The sequence below is a fragment of the Choloepus didactylus genome, chromosome 12 (assembly GCF_015220235.1).
Source record: "Choloepus didactylus isolate mChoDid1 chromosome 12, mChoDid1.pri, whole genome shotgun sequence".
In the NCBI taxonomy this organism is placed as follows: domain Eukaryota; kingdom Metazoa; phylum Chordata; class Mammalia; order Pilosa; family Megalonychidae; genus Choloepus; species Choloepus didactylus.
In genome coordinates, this window is record NC_051318.1 from 12,895,257 (window position 1) to 12,909,957 (window position 14,701).

General features: G+C 42.3%; 1 long non-coding RNA gene across 1 annotated transcript; it reads right to left on the bottom strand.

Moving 5' to 3' along the window:
* Window positions 1-223: 223 nt before the first annotated feature.
* Window positions 224-1,819, bottom strand: LOC119506648. The gene is made up of 3 exons (XR_005211044.1): window positions 1,704-1,819; window positions 1,093-1,177; window positions 224-565 (listed from the first exon to the last, which is right to left on the bottom strand). It is a non-coding gene; the product is annotated as an uncharacterized LOC119506648 (long non-coding RNA).
* Window positions 1,820-14,701: the final 12,882 nt, after the last annotated feature.

Here is a 14,701-nt window from a genome sequence, read left to right on the forward strand (position 1 = left end):
CAGGTGGCTGCAATGGGGAGCTTCTCCCAGGGACCCTGCCACTGTCCACCAAGCACCACCACAGTCGTCATGGGCATCTCCCCTTCTTACTGCACTAAGTGGGCTCTTGAAGCTGTCACACACGGCTTACTGAGTCACAGTTGGATTTGTGCCATTGCAGTGACGGTCAAGAAGAAACTGCTCCAATGTACAACATTAAATATGTTCTTGCTTGGGGGCCTCTTACAGTTTTCTTCTGCACAATGCCAGCAAAGGAACTTGGCTCAGTAAATTAAATAGCCTTTACTATCCTTTGCTGTCCCTCCCTGTATTAAGGAAGTTTCTTAGCCACCGTGTCCAAGACGCTGAGGACAATCCCAGGCTGCCAATGTGAAAGCTTGTCATTCTTGTGCACCGAATCAGGACCCCAAACTGGAGAACAGCTTTTAAAATGTCTGCAGCTGAGCCCTTCCCAGCCTTACTCGCTCTCCCCACTCACTGAGGAGCTTCATCCACTTATTTTCATGCGTCTCCAGGTAATAAAACAGGACCGATTCCCGCTTGGTGTTGTAAAGGTAGCCGTGGCCTGGTTTAGGAGAAAGGAACACCCAGGGAATAAATAGTCTTTCATCAAAGATAATGAATAATGAATGTTATTCAGAGCTAAAATGACAGCAATTTGTCACCTGTCAGATTAAAAGGGCAAAGAAAAGAGTTTAAAAATAGCCACACCTGGAAGGGGTGTTGGCAGCAGCTGGGAGCCTGAATGCAGTTGTCTGGCTGGGGGGCCCCAGTGGCTCCCCCCCCCCCCCCGGGAAATCCCCCAGCTCCTTGGCCGGGAGCCTCCTCCGTTAGAATTGAAGGGCTCGGAGGGGTTTCTCCCCAGAGGCCATGACCTTGGGACGACGTTGGCTGCCTTACTTGACATTGGAATCTCAGCTTGCAGAGGAGCTTGATTCACTTCCGCGTTGCAGGGTTACAGAGAGGACTTGTTCCACGTCCAGCGCGGGACCCTCTGGGTCTCCCTGACCGCAAGCTCTCACAGAGCCCCTCTGTCCGCTGCAGGGACCCGAAGGCAGCATGACACTGACAGCGTTAAAGCCCCTTGCTTACCTCTGATGAGGCCAGGTGCAGACCCTCCAAACCCCGTTCCTTGCCTCATAAATGATGAGCTGATCTGCTGCTCTCCACTGATCAACTGGAATAAAACGCATGTTTATCAAACTGTGCTTAAGCGTCTCTCCTTTCTCCCAACCCTTGAACTTTCAGGGCACCTCCCAGAAAATAGTCTATTTCAGTGCAAAATATTCTGAGATCCCCTATCTGATCATGCCCTCCTTTTATCCCACCTCCCTGCACCTAGTTTTTTCCTGTCAAAGAAACCCTCCTTTTGCCCAACTTTTGAGATGCTTGCAGACCTTGGTCAGAGCGTTCTCCCTGTCGCAATAGCTCTTTTCTCCCTTTAAATGCATCCTTTCAAATAGAGTCTCTCCTTACCCAGGTCCGGATTTGTTCTTTATTTGACAATATAAAGAGCACAGGCATTGGAGCCTGATAAGCCGAATCGAATCCAGATTGCACCAATTACTCCCTGCATGGCATGCGCGCGAGCACGAGTGTGTGTAGGTAACCCAGCCTCTCCGAGCCTCAGCTTCCTTTTATGTATTTTGGGGATAGGAATGCAGCCCCCATAGGGGTTTAACGGGATATTCTGTGAAAATCACCTGAGGCCCCGGAGCAGAACCAAGAATCTTTATCAAAGGGGTCCAACGTGAAAGGCCCTGCTGTCTTCTTCCTAAAAGTCAGAGAACGTGGACCTCCAGCACTTTGTTAATTCTCCACCCCAAAGCCCCTCTGCAAGCTCTCCCATGGGGTCCTGGTAGGTCTTGGGGAGACCTCTCTCTGAGAGGATGCGTCACCTGAGGACCACCTGGCTAAAGGACGAAGGCACCAAAGGCCCCCAGTACCCCTCGACGGCCAAGTCTGGTGAGAAGTTCCCTTTGCAAGAATTCCAGCGTGGTTTACTTGTGCGAGGGAGGAGTGCAGAGCGGGGGAGACGTCTGTGATTGTGCGAGCCGATGGGGTGAGCAACGGTAGCTTCTGCAAATTAAACCAAATTTGCACCTTTTATGGATCCGAGTCTTGTTTCATTAAGGTTCAGGGAAGAACAGATGATCTCAGCTACAATTCCCCCTCAGGCTCCCCCAAATGCAGTTAGGACCTGGATTCCTTGTGCTCTTGATGGTAATTGGATTCTCAGCCTCACCCCAGCAGGCTTCTCATTTGTGTCCAGGGCCAGTGAGTTTCCAGAGAAAACAATTTTCTCCCTGGGGCCACAAACACTGACCCATAACAGATTAACAACACAGTGGACAGCCAGGGTGTGTTTAGACAGTCAGGCCTGTCCACTGTAAATTGGATTTCTGTAGCAACCAGCACAGAACCAGGCACAGATGGGAACTAACACACAAAAACAAAAACAAAACCTGATAATGGTGATTAAAATGCCGTAGATTTTCAAAGCATCTTTCCAAATTCTGAAGAAAATTGAAGAACACACAGTCTGCTTATTTCATCCAGTGATGCCTTTTCTGTTTTCTCAGTGCTGCAACCTGAATTTAAATGAAAGCAAAATTGTAAGACTTGAGCTCTGCACCCCCCTCCCTTTAGGTAATTGGTGATGGATAATAAATAGATGCATTAAATGCATCTCTTGGGGCTGGGATGCCGAGATCAATATTGTTAAAATGGGAACACTCCCCAAATTCATCTACAGATTAAAAATTCCAGCTGGCTTTTTAAAAAAGAAATAGATAAGCTGATCTTAAAGTTCATGTACAAATGCAAGGGATCCCAAGCAGCTAAAACAAGCTTGAAAGGAAAAACAAAGTTAGAGGACTCACACTTCTTGATTTTGAAATTTACTACAAAGCTATAGCAATCAAGAAAATCTACTACTGGTGTAAGGACAGACCTCCTTATGGACTGATCTTGAGATTCCAGAAATAAATCCTTATATTTATGGTCAATTGATTTTTGACAAAGACGCTTTTCAGTGGGGAAAGAATAGTCTCTTCAACAGATGGTGCCAGGATAACTGTATCCACATGCAAAAGAACAAAGTTGGCCCCTTCCTCACGTGAGCCACAAAAATGAACTCAAAATGGATCCCAGACCTAAATGTGAGAGCTAAAACAATAAAACACAAGAGTCAATCTTCATGTCCCTGAGTTAGGTAACAGTTTCTTAGATATGATACCAAAAACCCAAGTAACAAAAGAAAAGACAGATAAATGGAACCTCCTCAAAACTTTCACTTCCAACCATACCATCAAGAAAGTGATAAGAGAATCCACAGACTGGGAGAAAATATCTGACAAGATACTTGTCTCCAGAATGCATAAAGAACTTACCTCAATGACAAGCAGACAAATAATCCACTTAAAAAAATGGGCAAATATTCTGAAAAAAACTTTTCGAAAAAGAAGATATTCAAAAGGCCTTATTAATCATTAGGGAAGCACAAACAAAAAACCGCAATGAGATGCCACTTCACAAGCACAGGAATGGCTATAATCAGAAAGACAGATAGTAACAAGTGTTGCCAAGGATGTAGATAAATTAGAACCCTCATATGTTGCTGGTGGGAATATAAAATGGTGCAGCTGCTTTGGAAAACAGTTGGCAGGTTCTCAAAATGTTAAACACAGAGTTACCAAATGACCCAACAATTCCACTCTAGGTACCTACCTGAGAGAAATGATAAATGCGTCCTCATAAAAACTTGTACATGAATGCTCATAACAGCATTATTCATAATGACAAAAAGTGAAAACAACCGAAAGTCCATCAACTGATGGATGGATAAACAAAATGTGGTCTCTCCATACAATGGAATACTACTGGGCAGGAATAAATGGAATGAAGCACTGATACATACCACAATGTGGATAGATCGCTAAAACATAATGCTAATAGGCCAAACACAAAAGACCGCATATCGTATGATTCCATTTATGTGAAATGTCCAGAATAAGCAAATCCATAGAGACAGCAAGTAGATTAGTTGTTGCTTAGAGCTGGGGGCTGTGGAGGGAAGCTGGAGTGTGTTCTAGTTTGCTAATGCTGCCAGAATGCAAAACACCAGAGATGGATTGGCTTTTATAAAAGAGGGTTTATTTGGTTACACAGTTACAGTCTTAAGGCCATAAAGTGTCCAAGGTAACACATCAGCAATCGGGTACCTTCGCTGGAGGATGGCCAATGGCGTTCGGAAAACCTCTGTTAGCTGGGAAGGCACGTGGCTGGCGTCTGCTCCAAAGTTCTGGTTTCAAAATGGCTTTCTCCCAGGATGTTCCTCTCTAGGCTACAGTTCCTCAAAAATGTCACTCTTAGTTGCTCTTGGGGTATTTGTCCTCTCTTAGCTTCTCCGGAGCAAGAGTCTGCTTTCAACGACCATCTTCAAACTGTCTCTCATCTGCAGCTCCTGTGCTTTCTTCAAAGTGTCCCTCTTGGCTGTAGCAGCTTGCTCTTCTGTCTGATCTTATATAGTGCTCCAGTAATTTAATTCAGACCCACCCTGAATGGGTGGGCCAACACCTCCATGGAAATTATTCAATCAGAGTCATCACCCACAGTTGGGTGGGGTGCAAAGAATTACAATCTAATTAACACTGATGTGTCTGCCCACACAAGACTACATCAAAGATAATGGTGTTTGGGGGGACACAATACATTCAAACTGGCACAGAGTGACTGCTAATGGGCACAGGGCTTCTTTCTCAGGTGATGGAAATGTTCTAAACTTAAATTGCTCTGATAGATGTACACCTCTGTAAGTAAACTAAGGACCACTGAATTGTACTGTTGAAATGGGTGAAATTTTTGCCATGTAAGTGATCTCAATCCATCTGTTTAAAACAAACACACACGGCACTTGTCCCGAGAGGCCCTGCTCCGAGTGGCTGTGGGACACACACTGAGGTCCGCCTTGCCCACTGGGACCACGGAGGCCGAGCAGCTGCTAGGACAGAAAAGCAGCGGACTTCAGCATAGGATTTCAATTACCTAAAAGTCAGGTTTTTGAAACCCAGGACTCCAACCTGAGACACTACTGTGGCTGTAAGGAAGGAATGTAGACCTGGTTCTAACAGGGAAGGCTGTAAGCCCTCAAATGCCAGAACCTCCGCTCCCCCACGCCCTCCTCTGCAGTACACAGCCCCCCCCACCTTCATTTCCACACAGACCAGACATAGACACATTCAAAAATATGGTTTATAGGGTCCTTTCTTTATGAAAACCTCTGGGTGTGACATATTTACTCATTAACCTTTATTAATCAATGCATTCTGTACCTCCTCGATCCCAGGACCTGTCCCAGGGATGGGAAAAAAGTCCACGCCTTCGGGGAAGTTGCACATCCCCGGGGAGATGGATACTGCACAAGACACTAGAGGATTATTTATTTCTAATTGTCACCCATGCCGTGAAGGACCAGATGAGGCCACGGGGTCCTCGACAGCGGGATCCTTGGTCCACGGGATCAGAAAAGGCCCCCAGAGGAGGAAGTAGGAGAGCAACACAGGGGCACATGCATTCCACATCGCGGATCCACATTGTGGATCATCACCTGATTTATCTGATCGCATCCCCGCTGTGGAGAAGCCTTCATTTTACCAGGGATTAGAACGTGAATGAATTATTTGACTCAACAAAAAGACCTACACATTCTAACCGCTGGGCTTTGCCAGGGGTGGAGACGGCACAAATCCTTTCCAGATGTGGAGTTTGCTTCTTCCTGTGTGTTCCCAGAGGCCACATCCATAAATTGTTGTTCCAAGAGTCTGTTTCTGGAGAGCATCTGGGCTGGATCTATATAAAATGTCAATGAAAATGTTCCAAGTCAAAAGGTGGGAAGTGTGGATGAGCTGGGAACAAAGGAAACATCATCGCACTGAAAACCTGAGCCGTCAAGAAGGGTAACCAACAACCAGCAACGCGTCCAATTGAATAGATGAAGGAGGACACAGAGAGAGATTTTGAAAGGAAAAGTTTACTTGCAAAGAGTACTAGGGGGGCAGATCTCAGAAAGACTTACTCCCCAACTAGAGGACTTAACTAGTATTTGATGGAGTAGACCACAAAATTAGCAGGATGGCCAAGTTTATATTAGTGTTAATGCTGCAGTAGACAACTTCCTCACGTGATTAAAGGCATAAAGGCGAAGACATATCCTCAGATATCAGTGTAGCAAAATCAAGCATAAAATTGGTTTTGTTTGGAAGACCAGGTTTATAGGAGATATTTGATCTTTTAAAAATGTGGACACCCAAACCAGCCAGACGCCATTATTTTTGGTTTATCTCAGAGTGCTTTTGTTATTTCCTGATTGTTGTGTATGAAGTGCTCGGTCATGTTGGAAATAAGGTGACTGACTTCCTGCATCCCTCCTTGTTGCTAACTTCCTGATCTTAAGGGGGAACTTAACTGCAGAGTTGGCTTTTTTTTTTTATTTCGGTTATCATTAATTATTTTGTATTATTTGACAGGTGTTATTTAAATAGATGTAAATAGAGCTATTGCTCAATATAGAAAGTCCTTTTAATGGTTATAAAAAATGTAGCCACATTATATAGAGGCTCAGAAGTACCCTTCAGTAAGGGGATTTTGTGCAAGAGTATGGGAATGGAGGCGAGTGGAATCCTCTCTGAGGTATAATCTACAATCAAGTTATAAGGATTTACTAAATTATTATGTTGAGACAGTGAGGGCATGCACAATGCACTAGGGTCTTAATTTTATCTCAAAAATTTTATAATGAATGTTGCTAAATGACAGCGGTAATAAAACCTTAAGACCCAAACAAGAAAACAAAGCAAAATCAAAGTGCTCAGATGATTCCAAGGCACAGCCAGAAGGGAGAGTGACTATAGTGGGGTGAAACCAGACCACACTCCCATGTGAACCTGCGGTGCAGGGGGACGGGGAGAGTGGGGTCTTAAAATTTTCATTGCTTTTATTTTCTCAGTGAAAAAGGAAATAAGGTCACTGTTCCGGTTTGCTAGTGCTGAAGTTATGCAAAACACCAGAAATGGATTGGCTTTTATAAAGGGGTTTTATTTGGTTACAAAAATACAGTCTTAAGGCCATAAAGTGTCTAGGGTAAGGCGTCAACAGGCTACCTTCATTGAAAGATGGCCAGTGGTGTCTGAAAACCTCTGTCAGCTCAGAAAGCATGTGGCTGGCATCTGCTTGCTCCCAGGCTGTGTTTCAAAATGGCGTTCTCCAAAATGTCAGTGTCAGCTTCCGACCGCTGTCTTCAAAATGTGTCTCTCAGCTGCAGTCAGCTGTAAGCTCCTCCTGTCTGAGTTTTTACAGGGCTCCAGTAAACTAATCAAGGCCCACACTGAATGGGCAGGGCCACACCTCCATGGAAACTTTCCATCAAAGGTCACACCCTAACCAAAGGTGTCTCTCACAGCTGGGTGGGGCACATCTCCATGGAAACAACCTAATCCAATATTCCAACCTAATCAACACTAATAAGTTTGCCCCCACAAGATTGCATCAAAGAACATGACTTTTTCTGCGGGACATAATATATCCAAACTGGTACAGTCACTAACCAAAAGTTGGGGGAGGAAGTGTTAGAAATTTGAGGAGACAGGAAAGCAGGAGAATGACTGAACTCAAAGCCTAAAAGGATTATTGGGTCCATTTGAAATTATCAACCATGTGTTACAGGGAGAGAATGTTTGTGGAAGCCCTTTGCAAACTCTGTGGTGTTGACGAATAAAGCTTATGGATGTATATAACCTATTATATGTTGGTCACTGTGCAAAATTTGTCTCCACCATCCCTATATGGTACCATTGTTGACTGTAAAAACTCAGCAAGTTAATATGTAACAAGAAAGATTCATTTTGAAACATCAAAAAATGTCTTTTAAGAAATTATTTTAATTTATTTATATTTTTATAATTTATATTTATTATGATTACTAAACATTTTGCGTTGTTTCCATCATATAATCCTCCTGTCTGTATACCATCCTATTTCTTTGCTTTGCTGTTCTATTCCTTGTTGCATTGACAATATTTTGTTTACTCCTCCCTCCCTCCAAACTCTGAAGGTTTGAAAACTACACATTATATTTCCATTATTTTAAAGGTTACTCAGAGTTTTAACATACAGTCTTGACTATTATTTTTCATTTAACAAAGTTCAAATTATTTGCTATTTCTCTTCTCCTCCAAAGCAAGACAAAGCTATTTGCATGTTTTCATACCTCATGAATCACTCTCCAATCTCATTATTGTTATGGGGAGTTTAGGGTTATTTTTAACAGTTAGTACTTGGGTTGTCTGATATGTTCATCGGTTTCTGTTTTCCTTGGTGATTCCCACATCCCATCCCTTCCTTTTCAAATCATTTTTCTGTTTGTTGAAGTATGTCCTTTAATAGTGTTTTCAGTGAGGGTCTCACTCTTGTAGTTTTTATGTGTTTTCTTTCTATTAGCTTAAGATTTTAGCTTTCACTTTTCTCCCTTGGCATCCCCTTTTATTAAAAAAAGAAAAGCCCAAAAGACCCCTTTATTTAAACTTTTGGATCTCAAAGTGTGATTCTCCAGCCAGGAGCATTGGCATCACTAGCACTGAGGAAATTCACTGGTCTCACCCCAACCTCTTGAAGCAGAATCTCTCGGGAGGGACCCAGGAAGTGACATTTTAACCAGTTCTCCATGCAATTCTAATTTTATGCCTGTTAAAGTTTGAGCATCACTGATTCAAGCAAAAGCCCCCCACCCCCACCCTGCCACCCCCCACCGGAAGGCAAAGCAGAAGAGTGAGCGAGACCGCGGCCTCTGAGCTGGGCTGCCTGAGCCAATCCCCAGCTCTGCCTCCAGCTCACAATGCTGCCTCTCTGCCTCAGTTCTTTCCACTTAAAAATGTAGGTAACAATAGTCCCTACTTCATAGGATAGTAATAAGGATTAAATTAGTAACACTAACTGCACAGCAGTTTTTAAAGTGCCTGGTTCATAGTAATTGCTCATTAAATGTTCATTGCATTAGACGGCCCCAGCAGACATCCTTTCACATCCACCCCTAAACCAGTCCCCAGCAAGGGGGACAGAGCCTCATGAATGGCTCAGCCCAATCACAATTTAATTAAGACACCCAGACCAGGGAGGGAAGGGCACCAGCACAGAAGTGGAGCACAGAAGAAGGGGCAAAAAGCTTTTGGGTAGAAAACCAACAGTGCTGGCTACACCAAGTTCCATGGAACACCAGTATTCTGAGAGGAGGGCAGTAGTGTTTCACGCCTGCTGTATTAGTTTGCCAGGGCTCCTATGACAAATACCACAAACCATTGGCTTAAACAATAGGAATGTACTGTCTCCCACCTTTGGAGAATAGAAGTCCAAAATCAAGGATATTGGCAGAGAAATTGAAGAGAAATACCTCTCTCTGTGTCTGTGCTTTTGGTTTCCATGGACTTCTGGCTTCTACTCAGTGTCCAGTTTCCTTTGCTTATAAGGACCTCAGCCAAATTGTATTAAGGCTCACTCTCATTCAGTTTGGCCACACCCAAACTAAAAGCATCTTCAAAGGTCCTATTTACAAAAGGGGTTCCCACCTGTGCCAGTTCAAATGTATTGTGTCCTCCAAAATGACATTATCTTTGATGCAATCTTGTGTGGGCAGACATACTGGTGTTGATTAGATTGTAATTCTTTAACTGTTTCCATGGAGATGCACCCTACCCAACTCTAGGTGATAACTGATTAGATAATTTCCATGCAGGTGTGGCCCCGCCCATTCAGCTTCAGCCTTGATTAGTTTACTGGAGTACTATATAAGCTCAGACAGGAGAGAGCTTGCTACAGCCAAGAGGGACACTTTGAAGAACGCACAGGAGCTGAGAGATGAGCTGCAGCTTACAGAGACATTTTGGAGATGGCCTTTGAAAGCAGACTTTTGCTCTGGAGAAGCTGAGAGAGGACAAACACCCCAAGAGCAACTAAGAGTGACATTTTTGAGGAGCTGCAGCCTAGAGAGGAACATCCTGGGAGAAAGCCATTTTGAAACCAGATCTTGGAGCAGATGCCAGCCACGTGCCTTCCCAGCTAACAGAGGTTTTCCAGACACCATTGGCCATCCTCCAGTGAAGGTACCCGATTGTTGATGCCTTGTCTTGGACACTTTATGGCCTTAAGACTCTAACTTTGTAACCAGATAAACCTCTTCTATAAAAGCCGATCCATTTCTGGTGTTTTGCAAAAAGGCAACATTAGCAAACCGGAACACCACCCAAAGGACAAGGAGCTAGGACTTGAATGTGACTTTTGTGTGGTATGTGATTCAATCTCCAATACCCATCATCCCCTGGAAAAGAGTTATATGACCTTAGGCAAATTGGGGAAGCATCAAATTTGGGAAGCATTAGGCTAACCAAGGTTACTAGGTTCTTCCCCGCAGGGTCACTGTGATGGCCCACAATCTTGGCTGCACGTTAGAATCACCTGGCGAAGCCTGAACCCTCCCACTCCCCAGCTGGATTGAACCTGAGTGTGTGTGTTTTTTTTAAAGTTCCAGGTGATTCCAACTTGCAATGAAGTTGAAGCAGTGTCTTAAAGCAGTGCTTCTGGAACCATGTGGGTGTAGTAATCACTTGAGGATCTTATTAAAATGCAAATTCTGAGTCAGTAGGTCTGGGGTGGGGCCCAAGGCTCTGCATTTCTAAAAGCTGCTGTTGCTGGTTGGAGACAACACTGAACTGCAAGGAGCTGGAGCACTTAACACGTTGGTGTGTTCTGTGATCGCCAAGGGAATCGGTTGTGCCGCACTTCCAAATACCTGCTTGCATAGCCTTTATTTTGAAAAACATTTAAAGACATCTCAAACATTGAAGAAAATGGTTTGGGAAACAGGGACACGGCAATTCTCCATGGAAATATTAAATATTGTAAGTGATAATATCTCCCTCACATAAAAATCTTTGCTTCCATCTTCAATTATTCCTTTAGGCTAAAATGCAGTATGGGGAACGATACAAACACATAAAACAATTGTTTTACGAATGAACATGTTGGAATCTTACATGTTGCTGAACTGCTCTCCAGAGTTGTACCAATTTGCATTCCTCCCATCAGCAAAAGGGCAAAAAGGCAGCATTTTACTGTTTCCATTTGCATCTCTTTGATTACTGGTGAGAAGGAACATTCTTTTGTTGTACATCTTTTGTATTTTTATCATCTTTATTGATCATATAGGCTACCAATTCCCAGACATGAATTTAAATCTTCTGCATTTAAAAAAGAAACGAGGATGGAATGGAAAATTGTCACTTTGTGACAAGATAAAAGATGTTTAAAACTTTTAAATTACATCTGAGCAGCAAGATCAAGAATGAACACAATTTTTTTGTGAAATAATTATTCTCCAGACAATGTTTTATAAAAAAGCTGCTTCAATGAATTGCAACACACTAAATCTTAACTCCTTCTTTGAACACTTACTTGGGATGAAAACAAACTGTATCTGATGTCAAATTATTCATTCCCAAAAATCCACAGAAAAGTTTCATTTAAAACTTCTGTCAACCATCTATAAAATATTCCTAAGGCCTCTCATTGGGAAAAGAAACTTTAATTAACATTTGGATATTTATATGTTTCTATTCTCTGCCCTGCTTGTACCAACCACTCCAAATTTAAGATAGAAAAATTTTTAAGATAGAAAAATTACTAAGTGAAAGTAGTTTTAAATTTTTAGCATTATTTGAAATAATGCACCAAAATTTATTGCCCTGTTAAGTAATATTTCTCTATCAATGACATATTCAAAGGTAAAACTTTCTATGTATGCTAATGTAGTTTATTTTTTATATAAATAAACAGGATATATTTTAAATTATTTGACATTTTCCCTACAGCTTTACCTCCTTATTCTATAAATCTAAAAACAGATTTATTTTTCCTTTTGTGTAAAGATTATAAGAAACCTATGGGCTATAAAGTACAGACAGAATCTATGAGAAGATAAAGAAAAGAATTAAAATTATAATTTATTTGTTACTGAAGTTGTCACCCAAGAGTAATAAACTACTGCATAAAGAATAAAGTCTTCAAAGAGCCTGAAAATACAAAAAGTTGGTGAGGATCTAGGACAAATGGAACTTCTGCATACTGCTAGTGGAAAGGCAAAATGAGATGGGTGGTTTCTTAAAAAGTTAAATGTATACTTACCATATGACCCAGCAATCCCAAGACTTTTTCATCCGAACAGAAACTCTGCACCTATTAAGCAATAACTCCACATTCTCCCTTCCTCTGGTTCCTGGTAACCCTTCATCTACTTTCTGTCTCTAGTGCTTATGTTAGATATTTCATATAATGGAATCATACAATATCTGTCCTTTTGTATCTGGCTAATTTCACTCAACATAATGCTTTCAGAGTTCACCCATGTTGTAGCATGCTTCAGAACTTCATTCCTTTTTTATGGCTGAATAATAATCCTTTGCATGGATTCACCTCATCTTCAAATTTGACTCAGAACAAAACCTACCCTTTCAGAGGAGTAGTTTAACCTTTTGAATAACTTGTTTCCTGCATGGTGTTCTTTCTTAAAATTAGTATCACTTTTTTATTGTTGTTGTTTCTGAAAAAAGCTTTAAGCAAGTTATCAAGCATTGGTTGCGATAAATCTTAATATAAAATTAAAGCCCCTTTTTAATTTTAGCTCATTTAAGACATCCACACAACCTTTAAAGCTGACTTTTCTTTAGCATATATTCCTGAAGTTTTATGTATATTAGTCATTTGTTGGATCTTCTACCACAAAACTGATGGTTGTAGTCTTAAAATGGGGTGATTCTATAACATTCGCATGAACACTTACTAGAAGTATCCACGTTTATCGAAATATCAGCCAGGAAGCCGACAATTCGGCTATAAAGCCCTGTAATGGTCAGTCACGAAGTACTCATGAGTATGTCTCATCTATCCACCTATTAAATTATTTTTAAAATTATATTTTAATAAGAATGAAGTCATGCCCACTTATTATGCATTTTTAGAAACCCTGCCGTTTGCCAGTGTATTGTGCATGGGTTGGTTGACTGGGAAAATAACTGTCTGGTTTTCCATTCATTAATTTAGTAGACCAGGCTGGGTGGCTGTGCAGAGCCACACCTCAGAAACTTCCACTCTTCTCAGGCTCAGACCAGTGTTGGTTCCTGACACTTGACAAAGGCTGCACTTTCTTATGCATCATTTGTTTGGTTCAAATGTGAATCTCAAGTCATTTGAAGGCTCTTCCTCAAACCTCTCATTTCCTGTTCAAGTTGGAAAGTGTTTTCCTGTTTAATACAAAGCTGATGCCCATCAATTTCAAGGTCTTTCTTCATTACTGTCACCATTTCAGTAATCCAGTCAACATGGGCTTGTCATACCTTGGAATGTGGCTCATTCAACTTCATTATCATACCAGGCCCAGCCTTTTTGTTAGCCATTAGCAATCTAAACATTTATACTTGCCCATTACGAGTTCCAGGGCCGTTAATGTCCTCCAGGGAGGCAGGAAGCTCTTTGCTCTCATGCTGCAATTTTCTGTCTGATCTCTTGCTGGACTTTGGCCAATGTCTTGAGACTTCATTCGGTTTTTTAATCCCTTCCTAATCAAAGGAAATTTGACATGTCCACTCCTTGTGAGAAATGTGGTTTGCTCAAAAAGACATTTTGCTGCATTGCCACATGTGGTGGTTTGAAGTGGTATGTACCCCAGAAAACCATGTTCTTAAATTTAATCCATTCCCTGGCAGTGAACTCATAAATAGGAAACTTTGGTGAGGTTTTTCACCAAAGATATGTGTGGCCCAGCCCAGTCAGGATGGGTCTTAATCCTATTACTGGAGTCCTCTATAAGCATAATAAATTCAGACACGAGACAGAGAAAACCACAGTGAGAAGCTGAAATCAACGAAATCTGGAAGAGAAGGAAGAGTCCAGGAAATGCTGCCATGTGTCTTCTCATTGATAGAGGAGCCGGGGATCGCCGGCAGCCAGACGCAGAGCAACTCAGTCTTCAGGGAGAAAGCATTGCCTTAACGATGCCTTGATTTAGACTTTCTTTTAGCCTCAAAACTGTAAGCTAATAAATTAACCACAAGTTAGTAAGCCAACCCATTGCAGGGCATTTGTTTGAGTGGCCCAGGAAACTAAAACACCATGATCTCTCCATCTTTTCACAAAAGTTTTTGCATCAGCAGGGTTTTCTCCATTGTCTTCACTTTCTGGACACTGTTTCTGGCAGACAGCAGCTGAAAACCTCTGAAACGATTGGCAGTAGGGCCTGGGCACTTGGTCTGCCTCCTCTCCTTAGTCCCGTGCCCTCTGGGGCAGCAGCAGCAGTGAGTCTTCAATGTGGGAACAGCAAGTTGCTGCGCGGAACCACCTCCAAGGCTTTCACAGATATGGCTGCGAATCCCACTACAGGTCTCTGTCTCTTCCTTGGAGCTCTCTTTCTGCACAGGCCCGTGCATAATGTGAAATGAAAGTAGAACGCCCAAATGAGAGCAAACAAAGGCTATTGATTCGGAGCTTGCTGCAGCAAGGGGATCAGCCAAATCACTAGCATTGGCAGAGACTCAAAGGCAGGCAGAGGACTGGGAAAGTTATACTGGAAAGCATGGAAATTTCATGTGTGCTCTGTTGGGAG